The sequence below is a fragment of the Tursiops truncatus genome, chromosome 9 (assembly GCF_011762595.2).
Source record: "Tursiops truncatus isolate mTurTru1 chromosome 9, mTurTru1.mat.Y, whole genome shotgun sequence".
Taxonomy (NCBI): domain Eukaryota; kingdom Metazoa; phylum Chordata; class Mammalia; order Artiodactyla; family Delphinidae; genus Tursiops; species Tursiops truncatus.
The window spans coordinates 83,295,331-83,311,388 of NC_047042.1; the positions used below are offsets into that span (position 1 = coordinate 83,295,331).

Here is a 16,058-nt window from a genome sequence, read left to right on the forward strand (position 1 = left end):
AAATGAGGGATCCATTCATGGAACCTGAGCTGGGGTGATCATAAATGGGAACCTGATGCAGACAGAGAAGGATGAGAAGACAGATCTTCACAATATGGTGTTGGGTGGTTATCTTCCAGCTGAGGAAGGACAAATAGTTATTGTACTGGAGGTTTCTTGAGCTTGGTGTTGCAAACAGCAAATGATCTATGAATTCTATTTGTTCTTCCCAACTGACTTGATAGAAACAAGAATTTGTGTAATGGACTTTTAGACCTAAGTAAGCACAGAGGCTGTCTTTGGAAGAAGGCCAGGGCCCAGTGTAACCTGGGTCCCACTGGATTAACATGGTGATTGCTGGTGGCAGGTGAGGGCAGCAGAGAACCACCAGGGTCGTGAGCTTTGAGGAGCCCCAAGGTATGGGTAGGTGGGAAAATGAAGTATTAAGGTGAACCCAAATCAGGAATTCACAGACCAAAAGGAAAGCCAAGGCTACAAAGCACAGCATCAGGAAGGATGCCAAACCCAGTTGGGACCAAGGTATAAGGAAAGATGCCAGGACCTGTGGTTTCCCATCCCACCTTAGAGGGAGGTTTGGTCTTTTCTTTCTTTATTTTTATGTAAATTATAAGCAAATTGAAGAAAATTAAAGTTACTGTTAACCACACAGAAGTGTATAGCCAAATCACTTGTTTAAATTCTTGGTGTATTTCCTTCCTATATAGTCATTATTTTGAATGCATGTTTTGTTTTGTAAGTGGATTCTAAAAAAAACCACCTTAATATTCTGTAAACATCTTTCCATGTCTTTACATATTCTTAGTATTCTTATACATCATTAAAAAAATTATTTATTTATTTATTTATTTATGGCTGTGTTGGGTCTACATTGCTGTGGGTGGGCTTTCTTTAGTTGCAGCAAGCAGGGGCTACTCTTTGTTGCCGTGCGTGGCCTTCTCATTGCAGTGGCTTCTCTTGTCATGGACCATGGGCTCTAGGTGCGTGGGCTTCAGTAGTTGTGGCACATGGGCTTAGTAGTTGTGGCACACGGCCTCAGTAGTTGTGGCTCGTGGGCTCTAGAGCACAGGCTCAGTAGCTGTGATGCATGGGCTTAGTTGCTCCTCAGCATTTGGATCTTCCCAGACCAGGGCTTGAACCTGTGTCCCCTGCATTGGCAGGCGGATTCTTAACCACTGCGCCACCAGGGAAGTCCCAAGAACACTTTTCTAAAGACAGCTATCATCTTTCTCTTTCTGAATTACAGATTCCCCAGGGATAGGTTGATAAAGAGGTGTTTGGTCTAAAATGGTCTTTTCCTAGAACTGAGTGGAAATACCTTGGATGACTGGACAGCCAAGAGTGTTGGAGCAGTGACCCAGGGTCTGAGGATGCCTGCTCTACCCCTGATCACTCCTGGGGATTTGTGTAAGTCACTTCCCCTTTTGGGGCCTCATTTCCTCATCTGCAAAGCAAGGGGTCTTCAGTGGTTTCTTTCCATCTGGAGATTTCTCAGTGAGTCTCAAAAACAGATTTTATTGTGGTTGATGGATAGGTTCATGATGTGGATTGTGGTGATGGTTTCATGGGTATATACATATGTCAAAGCTTTTCAAATGGCATATTTTAAGTATATGCAGTTTATTGTATGTCATGTATATCTCGATATAGATATCTAAAAAAACTTATTTTATCCAGCTTTCAGAATGATGAGGCGGTAGAAAGGATGATACTCTCTTCTGATAAGCATCTGTTTATATTGTCAGTAGCAGAGAGAAACAACAGTGATTTCTGGAGTTTTCCCTACAGCTTCCTACTAAGGCTTGTGCTTTCTCCTCCTCCAACTTCTTCTATTCATTAAAAAAAATTACTGATTTCATCCATTCCAGGAAATGTTCATTTTGTTCATCTCAGGCATCATCCTTGAGTCCTCACTCCTTTTTGGAATGCCCGAGGTTCAGGAGCAAGGGGTCTGAGCTTCAGTTGGATCCCCAATGTGGCTCTAGGCTCATCCCCACTATCTTTTTCAGGAAGAGAAGAGAGCTGTCATGTCCCTAACACTTACAGTGAACTCAACTCGTTGGGTAGTAACTCTCAGCAAAAATTCCTCTTTGAAAGCATATTGTAAGGGAGATAAAACAAATTCCTACAGTGGAACTTCACACACTGTGACAATTGGGTGAGGAAATGCTCAGAGGCTGCTGTGGAGGTGGCTATCTGCCCCTCCTTTCCAACCTACTGGTATATACCCTTTTCCTGACTTCTCCTATGCCCAGTCAGGCACCAGTTACTCACCAGGGACTCTGATTCTTCCACTGAAATGCCTCTTGGAGCCCTTCTCATGCATTCCCAGCCACCACCCAGCCCAGATGCGTCGTTTAAAAATCTGGATTTCTCCAGGAAGCTCCTTGCTTGGCTTCCTGCTTAAAGCATCGGTTGTGCATGATTCATCATTCTCAAGACTGCAGTCACTTACCAGCTCAGAAACCTTCTGAGGCTCTACATTTGCTCCTTTCATCAGGTGTAAAGTCTTCTGCTTGAACTGTGAGGCCCTCTATCACCTTCTCGTATCTTCTTTTCATATTCTACCTTCTCCACCATGCCCAGGGTCAGGTCTGCCCAAGTGGGGCAAATTTCCTCCCAACTCTATCGTGTACCATTTTCGCCCAGTTCTCTACCTTTCTCATGTTTCCAAACCACCAGAAATCCATACTCTCCTCAGCAAATCCTATCTGCCCGTCTTTTCCAAGAAGCTTTTACTGATTCTGCAAGTACCTTAATTTCTTTCTTTCTTTTTTCTAAAAAATTATTTTATTTATTTATTTTTGGCTGTGTTGGGTCTTTGTCTCTGTGCACAGGCCCTCTCCAGAAGTATGTTAATTTCAATTCATATGACTACTGTCTACTTGGTAGGTGCTGGGGACATGAGGATGAATTATGGTCTCTGCCTCTTGGTTTCTTTCTTCTCCCCAACACCCAAGAGAATGAAAAAACCAGAAACACCCGTAAAGTAGGTACTTGAAAATTCTAACCCAGGGATTTAGAGCCTGTGCAGATAAAGAATTTGGCACTGAGTGAAATGGAGCAGGACCCTTTGGTCTTTGTCCCCCAGGTCCTCTGCCTGCCTTTTGTCTGTGGAAAAACTTTAGCCAAAAAATAAGTTTAATCAGAGAAGTGAGAACATGCAGAAACAAAGGAAAATAGTCAAAGGAGACCAAATAATAGTAGTTTAGTCATTAAGCATAGTCAAGGACCTTTAGTTCTTTCTCAAGGGCTATAGATAATATCCTGAGCCCTATCCTGTGAGCTGTCGTATAGATACTGAAACCCCCGCCAGGTAGAAGAAGTTAAACTACGTGATGACCAGGCTGTAGCCATGACATAAGCTGCCACGATTCCAAGAATTGGCCTCAAGGAAATGGGAACAAACAGACCCTGGAACTGAAGACCAACTATACTTGAAACAATCAAGATGATGCTGGTCAGACCACCTCATGACCAATTTCAAGATGACGGTCAGAGCTGACTGTGCTGTTTCTGCATGCAGCCCCCTCTCTCTGCCTATAAAATCTCTTGCCCCCTGATTGTCGGAGTAGGCCTTTGGACAGATGTCTGCCCTTCCCTCACTCCCCCAACAGTTGTAGGCATCCAAAATAAAGCAAACTTTCCTTTCCATAAAACTGGCCTCTTTATTGGCTTTTGAGCAGCGAGCAGCTGGACCCCACTTTCGGTTACAAGAGGACAGATGAAAATTTCCTTGTGTCTGTTGGTTGATACTTGCTAGGCTGAATATAGTGTGTGTGAAGACTAAAATATAATAAAATATGAATCCTAAAAATAGAATGGTGTATCTTCTCCTTTTGCAATGAAGAGCAAAGTCAGATCAATGTAGATGTATGTTTATAGACAAGGAAAGGTTGCCTTTGTTTAAAAAAACCTTTGTTTAAAAATCAGAATATATGTTATGGTCTAATCTTTGTTTAAGAAAAAGCTCTAAAACATTGAAAGAAGTTTGGAAAGATATACTCCAAATGGTTTTCTTTGGGTGGAGGAATTATTGGTGATTAAATAAAACACTTCCTTTTAATCCAAACTTTCTGTAACAAGCAATTTCATTGTCATAATTAGAAAGACATTTTCATTTTGGGAAAAAGCACAGAAACAGGGACATCAATTTGGTACAAATGCAGATGGATCACTTTAGAAACAGTTCAAAATTGAATATTAAAAGGCCTTCTGTGGGCTTCCCTGGTGGTGCAGTGGTTGAGAGTCCGCCTGCCGATGCAGGAGACACGGGTTCGTGCCCTGGTCCGGGAAGATCCCACGTGCCGCGGAGCGGCTGGGCCGGTGAGCCATGGCCGCTGAGCCTGCGCGTCCGGAGCCTGTGCTCCGCAACGGGAGAGGCCACAACAGTGAGAGGCCCGGGTATCGCAAAAAAAAAAAAAAAAGGCCTTCTGTTTTGTTTTAATATAGTGTGAGGACTGGAACAGGTCACATCTACAGGGAGATACAGCAGATATGGACTAAGTGATTGCAGTGTTTCAGGGTAAACATTATAAAAATAAACAAATGAGGCAACTAATGGAATGTGATAGACAGGATGCCTGAGTAATTACTATAAATGCTGTGCCCTTTTTCTGTCAGAGACCCAGGAAAGACTTTAACCTCTAGGTCTATTAATCTGGCTTCTGTCACTGGTCAGAGTTAGTGGCACTTTATGTTCTAAATCATAAATGCATGATTTGCCCTTGGTATGCTCTAGCAATTTTGTTCTCTTTCCATCAAAGTTTGTTATCTCATTGAAAGAATGTAAAATGTATGGATTGGTGATATCACACAGGTGGGTGTCTACAGTCTTGAGAATTTGACATGCAGGTGGGAATTTTACCATGTGGGAATTTACTTGAGTTCTTAGACTGCCAACAGGTCAGCCTCAGCCGTGGTCCCTATAAATAAAGTTCAGGAGTGACACTGAATTCTGGACTCTTGGAAGATCCTTGACTATGCGATTGATCCTGTTTTTTGGTGTCCTTTTGGGGGCATATCTACTGTGGAGAAACATCTGTGGGGTAAGTTATGCTTTCTGATGCCTATTTGAATTTTGCTTACCTGATTCACAGAATATCTCACTGGATTGTTGCAGAATAATGAGTGTAAGCGTTCAGCATTTTCAGAGTTCTTTTAGATTTGGAGAGGAGGTAGTGGAAATAATAGGAATGAGTGATAAAAAAAGAGATGAATGAATTTAAAGGAAAAAAAAAAGTGAAAACAGAGCACATGCACCCTATTTCTCTCTGTCCTTAATCTTTTTCCCTTCTGATGATCAGAATGTGGGGATGACAGACATCAGTGAAAATAAAGCTGTTTGGTCATTGTCTCTGTGTCATCTTAGTAAGTGCTGGGTTACTCTCCCATCCGCCTCCCTACCTTTCCGGACTTCATCCTCCATGTCACCTTAAGTCCTCCCATCTTCAGATCTAGTGTCTAGGCAGTGGGACCTCATGAAGTGGGAGGACCAGAGCTGCAGACTTCAGCCCAAATCCAACTCTCATGGCTTTGTAGGATCCATCTTTGCTCCAAAGTACTTTGGTTTCAAGATTCTATGAAGAGCTTTAGACAGCATTTCTTGAAGAGTATTCCAGGGAACTAATGAAGTGGCCAAATAAATTTGGCCCCAAAAAGTGGATGATCAAATAAATTTGGGAATCAGAGGGTTAAACAAACTATAGAATTTCTAGGAACTTTTACTAAATTAGTGTATATTGTAAACCAATAAGAGGGGATCTAGGTTGCTGCAACTATCCTTTTTTTGATCCTCAAACTCCTCCCCACATTTATTTATTTATTTATTTATTTATGCTGAACAACTCAAAGGGCTGTTATTCCTTAGAACACACACCAGGAAATATTAGCCCAATGTATTACTTTTCCCAGTGCCTTCCCATTTTAAAGGAGGACTCCTGGGAGTCTATACATTAACCAAAAGGAATGAGACTCAAATGGAAGATTTTTCAGACCATCTATGGCCAATGGATACTGGGAGGCAGAAGAGACTTGAAGAGCTCACATTCTATCACTTATGTATTCCACTGGAGTTCACTGGAAATTGGATGATACTTGATTTCAGAGGGTCTGGGTTCTGGTCCCTTATTATGGCTCTTTGTACCAATCCCTTCCCCACTGCATAAATGGGCAGGGTGGTGATTCAGGAAGTCAGCCTACTCAGAGAAAGGGAGAGAGGAAAAACCTCTGTCACCAAGGAAGGGCTATAAGAAATCCAGCTCTACTACTGAACTTTTTTTAAAGGATATTTGTTTCTTGTTTTGCAACTTCTCTTTGCTGCCAAGGAGTCCTTGATATCCTTTATTACTCATTGTGTGTGTGCGTGTGTGTGTGTAGAGAGAGAGACACATACACACACACACCATGATTTGTCTGGGTTTCAATTGTCCCTAGCAATACCCCAAGTTTGGGCCACATGAATGGGGTTTGGAGATGGAACTCTGATACATTTCAGTTAACAACAAAAACACCCTAGGTCTACCCAGATGTAAATTTGATTCCTCTTTTGAGCACTTATAAGCACCAAATTAATTATTCTACCTTTTAAAAACTTATTTCTGAAAAACAGGAACAGACAAGTTTTAAAAGCCGATGCTTTATGAGCAGCAGGTGTTACTTGATAATCATTAGCTAAAGGAAAGGTAACTTTACTGGCAAAGTTCCTGCTAGGATTAGGTACAGCTCTTAATTATTATTTAGATAACATTTCCTTGGGGGAAGTAAAGCCATTCTATCAACTCCTCATTCTGGGGATGTGGGTCAGTATACTATTTATTAATTTCTTGATTGTCAAAGAGATTACTGACTGCTGCATTAACCTCTTATGTGCGGAGACTAACAGGAGCAGAAAGCAACAGGAAACAGTGTCTAGGTTTTGTTTTTAAGGTCATGTCTGTGGGTAATATTTTTTAGAGACCAAGTTCTTGAGATCACACCAAGGAATGAAGAACAAATAAAAACTCTGGTGGAATTGGAGGCTGAAGAACATCTTCAGATATCTGTCCTGGAGGGGGCTTCTGTTTCCCAAAGTGAATACTCCACAGTTAGACACGATGACTAAGATCTCTTACTTTGGATTGTATCTTGTCTTCTCTGATGAGAAGTATGGAATGCTCACTCATGGAGCTGGGATCCAGAACTCCTGGGCTCTAGTCCCAACTGTATGACATTGGGCAAGTCATCTACCTTCTGCATCTCAGAGAAGGTAGGTGACTTGCCCAATGTCATACTGACTTCTCTCCCATTCAGTATAATGAGGATAAATATACCATTCTTCTATCTCACAGATGTTTTGTAAGAACGAAAAGAGAAATCAAATGTGAAAGTTATTTTGAAAAATTATTGAATAACTTTAATGCATTATTTCCCTCCTAAATAATTTATAGTATTAATATTCTGTTATGAAATGATTTGGATCACCTGAATGTCAACTGTTAAAAAAACTGCCATAGTTTTAAATAATCTTTACCTTCTTCCAGTTTTAATATTTAACCATATGGGGGGAAAACCATATAACACATATGCTGATGCTTGGACATTTAAAAACACTTCTTGCAACATCATAGCGATTCCACAACGATTCTAGTCTTGGAGGCTTGAGGTAAAATAGATAACGAATTGATTTCTTGAAATCTATCCACGCTGAGCTGTCCATTTCCCTGGAATGACCCAGTCATTGCCTTGGCCTTTTATCCCTTTCAGCTTGATTTCTGGAAATCACCCACCATCCCAGGAGACACAATCCATGTCTGAGTTCCCTTTGTCAGCATCCAGGCAGTCAAAGTTTCCTTAAATCCGAGGGAATTGCTTATTCCATTGTGACTGAAGATGTTCAAGTAATTATCCCACAGCCCAGTCTTCCAGAGGCTTGCTGGTCCATATGAACTGAAGGTCCATCCTCTTTTATCTTTGGGTACCCTCTGCCAGGGAAGGGACCTGTGGGTACCACTAGGGCCTTCCTGAAGTCTGGACTACCCCTGCAGTGGGTAGGAAGGTTCTATCCCTCTCTTTTTTGCATTTGGTACAAGTGGATATGGTAATAAAAAAATGTAATGGAAAGGGCAAAAAAGAGTCTCTGGCATGAAATACAAAGGGCAAACTGAAGAGTGTGAGTCAAAGTAGGCAAATATAAGTTGTTACTCATTTAGTTTTTAATTGGAGGTTACCTCTGACCCTGGGTTCCCAGAAAGGGAGAATGAGCCATAACAAGCCACAGGACTGACTGTCATCCTATATTTGCAGCATCTGTCTGGCCCGAAGTCTCATTAATGCCCCATCCCCTTTCAGGGTGCTGCCAGAATAAGGGAAAGGCATGACCCCAAAGCCTATAGGACAGAAAGAAGAATGCTTGGGATTGGGGCCTGAATGTCACCACTTCCCTCACAACTGTAGATTCAAATGCATTGCTATAAACTAATCATAGGTGTGACTGATTTATCTTAGGTTCTCTTGGACAAGGAGAATGAAGAAATATTACTCAGAGAAGAGAACAGAATGTTAACTTCAACTTTGAGGCTTATCTATACCTTGGAAGAGGTAGGTGTTTCAAAATGAACATCAGAGAAATGGGCCATGCTTTCCCCTGATAACAAGGCCTATACTTCCACTTGGTGATTTAATGGAAATTATTCTCATATTATCTCCTAACTTCTCCAAATTTCCCTAGGATTTCACAGCCAGTATCAGTGTCACTGCCTTAAGTTAGGACCTGAAGCCCATCTGCCCATCCCAGCAGCCACTGCATTATTTAGAAGTGTCCAGGAGTGGCTTAAGTGAGCACAAGACAGCCTCTAATGCTCACACTCTCCCCTCGAGGTCCCCTGGCTGATTTCTGACCTGTGCCACCCACAAGCCATCTGAGAGCTGTGCTTCATGGCTACCACTGATGATGGAATCAGGGGACACTTGATACCACTGACTTCCAGCCAACGGTGGAGTCTCCCAACCTGCCAAATTCTCCTAGACCTCATGACAGCAAAGTCTTGTGCAATTTCTCTGCTATCTTTCCTGAGTTTTGTTGGTGTGAAGAATGCCCCTTCCTTCCCCTGGATCACCTGGACAGTGCTACATCTGCCTCTTTGTGACACATAGCTTTTCTTGGGGGATACAGGTGTCTGCTTGCACTAACTGATTTGGGAGGGTGGGGGAGGGGATGAGGAGATGGGGGTTGGGGGTTAAGGAGAGAGGTGGAGGAGCAGGAAAGAGCCAGAGAGGAGATTGTCTGGTAGGTGCTGATTCCCTAAATCAGCAATTCTAAAATGCAGAGAACTTAGAAAACAATTTTCCCCCTGCATTTATTTGGTGGCAAACCCTGACCCGAACTAAACTCATTTAGGGGCAAAATCTGACCTGAACTGACTTGCTACTCACTTATTTTACTGCCAGAAATATTAATGTGCTTGAGTATGGAGCACTGCCACATGTGTAAAATGTATTTTTCTTTTTAAAATTGCACACACACACACACACACACACAAATCTTAATTTGAAATATGTATGGTCCCTAAAGGGTTTCAGAGTAGGGACTGTGGACCAGTACAGAGAGTGAGGGGGAAAAGGGAGTGGCCGAAACAGGATGCGCTCCCTCCTTTGCCTGGCCTCACAAATTGCTGTACACGTCCTATGGAGACCAAATGCTGGCAACAGCTGGAGGAGCCGTTTTCATGCCGAGCACTCTCCAGACATGCCCAGACATGTCTCAAGCCCAGTAATGGACACAGTTTGGGTGCCCCAGCTGTACAGGATTGCAATCAGCCCTGCAAATAGGAGCCGAAGTGGCTTGTGTCAGAAGTGCCTCTGAGGCAGGCACCCCGATGCCCCGGCCTGAACCAACCCGGCTGCGTTTTGCAGCGTCTGCTTCTAAATCACCTTTTTTTTTTTTTTGGTGCCACTACCATTTGTGTTCCTCTGCTAGTGAGGGGAAGATGCTTTCTGGCTGGGGAAGTTCCACCTCAGAGCTGGCTTGAGGCAAGCCACAGGGCAACCAAAGCAGTGCTACTTTGTTTGAAGCACAAAACTGGAAAGAGCCGGCTCCGCTGCCACAAAATGGCTTCCCTTTTCCCAGCCCCTACGGATGCCCAGTGACTCATCATCTCTTAGCTTTGATTCCAGCGTCCCCAGTCCCACAGCATCTGCCGAGTGGCCCTCTCCATTCCCTGAGGGAATGGAAATGGAGGAGAGAGAAAAGTCACTAATGGATGCACCAGATTATTCATTTGCAAATGTGTATTTCTTCATCTTAAACATTTCAGATTTCCTGAGAAATGGATAACCTCGTTGCTGAGCACTCTGGTCTAGTGAGCAAAATGAACATTGTCTATTCTTTCAAAAACCGGCCCATGAACGAGCTCAAGGTACACAGGTGCAGTGATGATTTTTTCCTCTCGATGCTTCTAGAATCCCCGTCTTCCCAGGCGGGCCGTCAGTACAGTCTCTGCCTGCAGAGCTGTTCCTTTTTTTTTTTTTTTTTCCTCTCCTAACCAGTCCTTGCTGGTTTTGACTATCCACCTCCCTGCTTCCCCCACCTCCCTTTCTTCTTCTTTTTATTGCGCGAGCTGACGCAGGTCTGCAGGAGTGAATTAATGTTCTCCTCTTGATAGATTTGCTCTCAGGGAAACAGGCGTATGCACCAATAGGAACAGAGGAAGGGGGAGGTGGTTCGGGCCCCTGGGTGAGCTGGGAAGGGGGAGGTATTCTGTAATTAATCAAGGTAGCCGTGCTGTGCCTTGTTTTTCTTTTACTCGTTTCTTTCTTTCTTTCTTTTTTTTAAACCGAGAGTTTAAAAAAAAAAGAAAAAGAGATAAAAGTTCCGTACTTGCTGGAGCCTCATTTAAAACCAAAACAGTTCTTGTGGTGTGCAGAATGATGGGCAACCAAATGGCAAAGGCAAATGCCCTGAAACGCAGGCATTTTTTACTTGCTAGCCGGAAAAAGGTTATGGTTTTACTTCAACCTGTACACGCTGACAACAGTTAGTGCTGATAATTTCAAGCTTTTTCACCTTGCCTTGCAAAAGAGTGAAAAGTATTTCCCCAGATTTCCTAGAAAGAGTTTGTTAAGGGTGGGGGGGGGAAGATAATGTCACAACTCCCTGCTAAATTTGGAAACATTATGGCTGAGGACCAACGGACTCACTGGGACAGATGGATTTCTCCAGAGCGGTTCTCCCGAAGGAGGCCTGGGAGGAGTGGTTTGCCTACTTTATGACACCGCGGCACATTTGCTCATATTTACTACCTTCTTTTCTTTTGATTTCCTTTTCCCTGTTTCTCCTACAGTTGGGTCAGGAAACCCCAGATTCTCCTCCGCCTTGGATTTTCCTGGACTTTCCTTCTCCCGGGTGTTTCGGTGGTTCGTGGTTGAGAATGTTATTTGTTTTCCAAAGTTCCCTATGTGAGCTCTTTGGAGGAAAAAGCATGAAACACTTTAAAACTCTCAAAACGCTTGAAAAGTAATTTTTAGCAGGGATTTACATTTCTCATTTACCTTATCTGTGATGTTTAGAATGCTGCAGGAAGATAGAAGTTGATGGTGCAAAAATAATCTTTTCCTCCCCATTTACTGATTCAATTGGCAAAGCCACTGTTCCAAATAAAACTGAGTCCCTTAGATCATAAAATTTAAACTCTGGAAAGGACTTCCAGACCCTACCATCCTGTTTTTATGAAGGACTCAGAAGATTACCACAAGCATTTTTATTACAAAAATAACACAATCATTGCAAAAAATGGAGAACAGAGAAACAAAAAATGAAAAACATCCCTATTTTACTAATTTCACAACTATGGGATTGATAGCTATTAACATTTTGTTGTATATCTGTCTATTTTTTCCTCTCTTTTCTTTTCCCCCTCCCTTTTTCTCCTATGTCTGTGTGTGTACATATATATACATACACATGAGCTAGCCTTTTAAGAAATAAAAATGGTATCATACTATTTGGTAATCTATTTTTAAAAATTTATGGCATATGATGAACATATTTTCATGTCATCACGTTATCTGCAATGATTTTTTACAAACATCAAATGATGCCCTTCTTGTTAGCCTGTATTTAAGTTTATATTAAAGGAAAGGGACAAAAAAACCCTACGTTAAATGAAAAGCTAATTGACAGCATCACTGTCTACACCTCCTCCTTCTCAATCACATCAAGTACAGAAAGAGGAACAGACAAGGGGTGTGTGGTGGTGGAGCCATTCACATTTCCACGCTTGTTTTGCAGTTCAGCACGGGAGGAGACAAGCTGGCTATCTGGCTAGAGGCTGGGATCCATGCCGGTGAGTAGGTTACACAAGCTACTGCACTGTGAACTGCAAATAAGGTCATTTTACTCCAAATTCCCCATTTATTTTGTCTTTCTGGGGTCAGGCCCCACCTAACCTCACAGCAATCCCTGTGGTCCTATGGCTGACGCTCTCATCCCAAGTCCTTCTCTTGTCACACAGTCAGGAAACAGACCCATTCAAACCTAATTTGGTATTGCTCCACCCAGCACCCTGGCAGGTACCTCCGTACTCCCGCAACCTGCTGGCCACTGCATGCTCTGTTAAAAGATAGTGAGAGCTATGGGCTTCCTTGGTGGCGCAGTCGTTAAGAATCCACCTGCTAGTTCAGGGACACAGGTTCAATCCCTGGCCTGGGAAGATCCCACATGCCGTGGAGCAACTAAGCCCGCGCACCACAACTACTGAGCGTGTGCTCTAGAGCCCGCAAGGCACAACTACTGAGCCTGCGTACCACAACTACTAAAGCCCGCGTGTCTGGAGCCCATGCTCTGCAACAAGAGAAGCCACTGCAATAAGAAGCCCGTGCACTGCAACGAAGAGTAGCCCCTGCTCGCCGCAACTAGAGAAAGCCCATGCACAGCAATGAAGACTCAATGCAGGCAAAAATAATAAATGAAATAAATTTAAAAAGAAAAGATAGTGAGCTAAAAGAGATTAAGAGGGTGGCAAGTAAGGACACCAAGAGTCAGATTTCAGCATAAGAACAGATTAGAGAACATTGCTTTGCTGCCTGGAGCTCCTAGGGCTGTGGCACGATGTACTAGAGATCTATAAAATCACAAAAGGAGCTTAGATAGAGAATATAAATGGGCTAGAAGAGTTTACTTTGACCTACAGATACAAAGTGGAACGAACTCGTTGAGGGTTTTTGGGTTCTGAAAAATTTCCAAATCTCACTTAAAGTTAGGGTGTAGCGATATGTCTCTTCCACATGTTCATTGGAATTAGAGTCAGGACACCGTTCTGGGTGTGACCTAGTCTGGTATTTCTTAAGTAATTCAAAAATGACATGCTATAAATCAGAATGTTAATTCATGAGCAAAGGAAATCAATCCACATCAGATCATTCAAGCATGTGCAACCACGTGCTTACCGGCTGATACATTTTTCCCTTCAATTAAAATGCAGTTACCTTTAGGGTATTATGAAATGGATATTTAACAGTTGAATAATAATGCCTTAGGATGGCTGAGCACAGGAAATGAATAAATTTTAATCCAGCAGAAACCTCAACTCTACTGCAATTGATCACAAGTAGAAATGTAATTCCCCAAATGGAATTTAACTGGTTCTCTGGGTCTTTAGAGAAGTCTCTGCATAATTAAGTAATCTGATGTTGGTCGTGAGTACTTTTGAGAAGGTATAGCCTGTGTGGTGATTAAGGAAACTGAAAAGATTTCTTTGGTTCATAGATCCCTCTGAGCCACAAACACAGTTGCCCACCATTGCAAAATGCCTCACTAAAATTAATTGGAAGAATCCTGCTTTTGAGAGATAATGGATAAGTGGTACCTGATTTTTATTTAATATAAGTAAATTATTCTGATTGGAAATAAAAGTATCGACACTGGCATATTAAACACGTTAATAGGAGATTGGACTGTAGTCCTGGAAGACTCTCACTGACCAGCAGTGTTAGTTTATGTTTGGAAAAAACACATTGCCTTAATATTCTCTCCTCTGTTCCCTGGTGAAAGGGGAGTGTGAGATTGACATATATGTTGTCTCTGCTCAGATTGCCTCTGATTATGGAAATGACCCATCCATCACTTTGATTGGATATGATGGACATCTTCCTGCTGCTCTGATGGCTAAGTGTTCTCTCAAACCAAAGGAAGCCTGGACTTTTTCTCTTCAACAAGAATTTAAGGAGATGTGTAGGAACTTCAAAACAAAACAAAAGTGATTTTCTGTTCTTGATTTACCCTAAATGGAATGCCTCATCTCTCAGTAGTGGCCCTGAATTGAGGCATATAGTGATGTTTACAATCATTTCATTTTCCAACACATGATATCTTTCCATATTGCCTTGGTCAGAGCCCATTTCAGCTGTTAGACTGGGCTATTAGAGTTCAGTGTTCACTGTGAGTCACCTAGGAGATTTGTTCCAATTATCCCTGTGTTTTGATGGTAGGATTGATAGGAAAGAGGAGGCGGATGTTACCTGCTGACAATTAGATTGCTGTAGGATTTAGGTAGGCAGTACAATGCATCTGGCATTTTACTTACAATTGTAGAAGAAATCCTCTGTTATATCACAAAAACAAGTTATGCAGTTTTTTTTTCTTTAAAAATCTCATTACACAACACCATTATGGCAACTGTGACCCCATGTATATTCAGAATGAATCAGAGCTTCAAGTTTATTTTTGAAGACAGCAGACTACGATAGCATTTTTCAACGCGTGTTCAGAAGGAACTTGTAGAAATAGTAGTACTCATCTCATGAGATACCCTATGAATAAAGGGTTCCACAGTCAAGTTTGGGAAATACCGCCCACTGTATCCCTCTCTTGGAGCTTGATAAAAAACATTAAAGCATTAAAAAAAACCTTCAGAAATTCTGAAGTAAATTAGCCAATTTAACCCTGTTATTTTCCCAAAATATTCTATCACAGAACCCTCGGGCTCTCCCCACTATTTTTTTGTTTTTTAATTTTTGTTTTTTGTTGTTATTGTATTGTTAACGTTTGAGAGGACTGTGGTTCTACGGAACATGGTTTAGCAGGTATTCATTGGAGGAGATGGGGGCTTATTTACTTCTCGCCTTGGTGAGACGGCCGAGAAGCTCCAAGCAGAACCCTGTGTGAGGACTACTGGTCAAGTCTGTGGGCAAGGGAAATGAGTGCAATTCCAAAAGGGCCTTCCCGTGAGGGATTGGGAGAAATTAACAAAATTCTAAAGGAAACTTCTCATTGGACTGAATGACCGTCTTTTTTTTTTTTCTGTATTTTCTTTCTGTTGGGATTTTAAAGAATCGTATGTGGCAGAAGACCCAGTTCAAGGTATCTGGAAGCCTCAGTGTTGGTGTTGATCCTAACCGGAACTGGGATGTGGGTTTTGGAGGTGAGCATGGGGACTTTCCCCCAGGGATAGTCAGATGTTGTCTGGCCAGATAGCTATTTGCATGGCTCTGCAGTGCTGTCAGCCTGCTAAGCCCATTCAGGATTGAAGCTATTTAAAAACCTATTTGAAAAACACTTCACTAAATTCCCTTCACAGGCACACAGTGCTGTCACTGAGCTCTGAGGAGCATTTAATATATTTTGTCTCACATCTTGGTTTTCCCATAAGCTGTATCCCGGCTCAGCTTCTGAGCTTCCAGAGCAAGACTTTGTGTGGTGGTGGGAAGCGCCAGGAAGCCCTGAACCAACCACTAGAGGGGGTTGGGATCTAGTCACAGGAGAAGCATTACATCATCTATGGATGCTTCGAGAAAGAAAACTAAAATGAAGTACGAATAAGATTAAGAAATTGATTTTCAAAATAGATTCAAAGAGAAAATACTTGCTTCCTGCTCTGCCTTTGTTGACTTACAGCTCTAATTTTTCGGGGTCCAGTGCCAGGCTGGTTGGGGGGCTCCTTTTTGCTTTCAGGCACCAGTTAAAACCCCTTATGTTTCTCTAATCACAGAGTTAAAATGTATTTGGTTTTTCCTCATTAGGTATGATAGCAGTAACATTAGAAACTGTCTTTTCCACTGTAGTGTTCCTAACACCTAGCATAGTGTCT

General features: G+C 42.2%; 1 protein-coding gene across 1 annotated transcript in view; it reads left to right on the forward strand.

Moving 5' to 3' along the window:
- The window catches only part of CPA4 (carboxypeptidase A4), a 79,041-nt gene that overhangs the window by 22,464 nt on the left and 40,519 nt on the right, over window positions 1-16,058 (forward strand). Inside the window, 4 exon segments of the mRNA XM_073809940.1 lie at window positions 1,300-8,574; window positions 10,290-10,399; window positions 12,263-12,317; window positions 15,302-15,392. The gene's annotated coding sequence lies outside the window, so the exon portion shown is untranslated.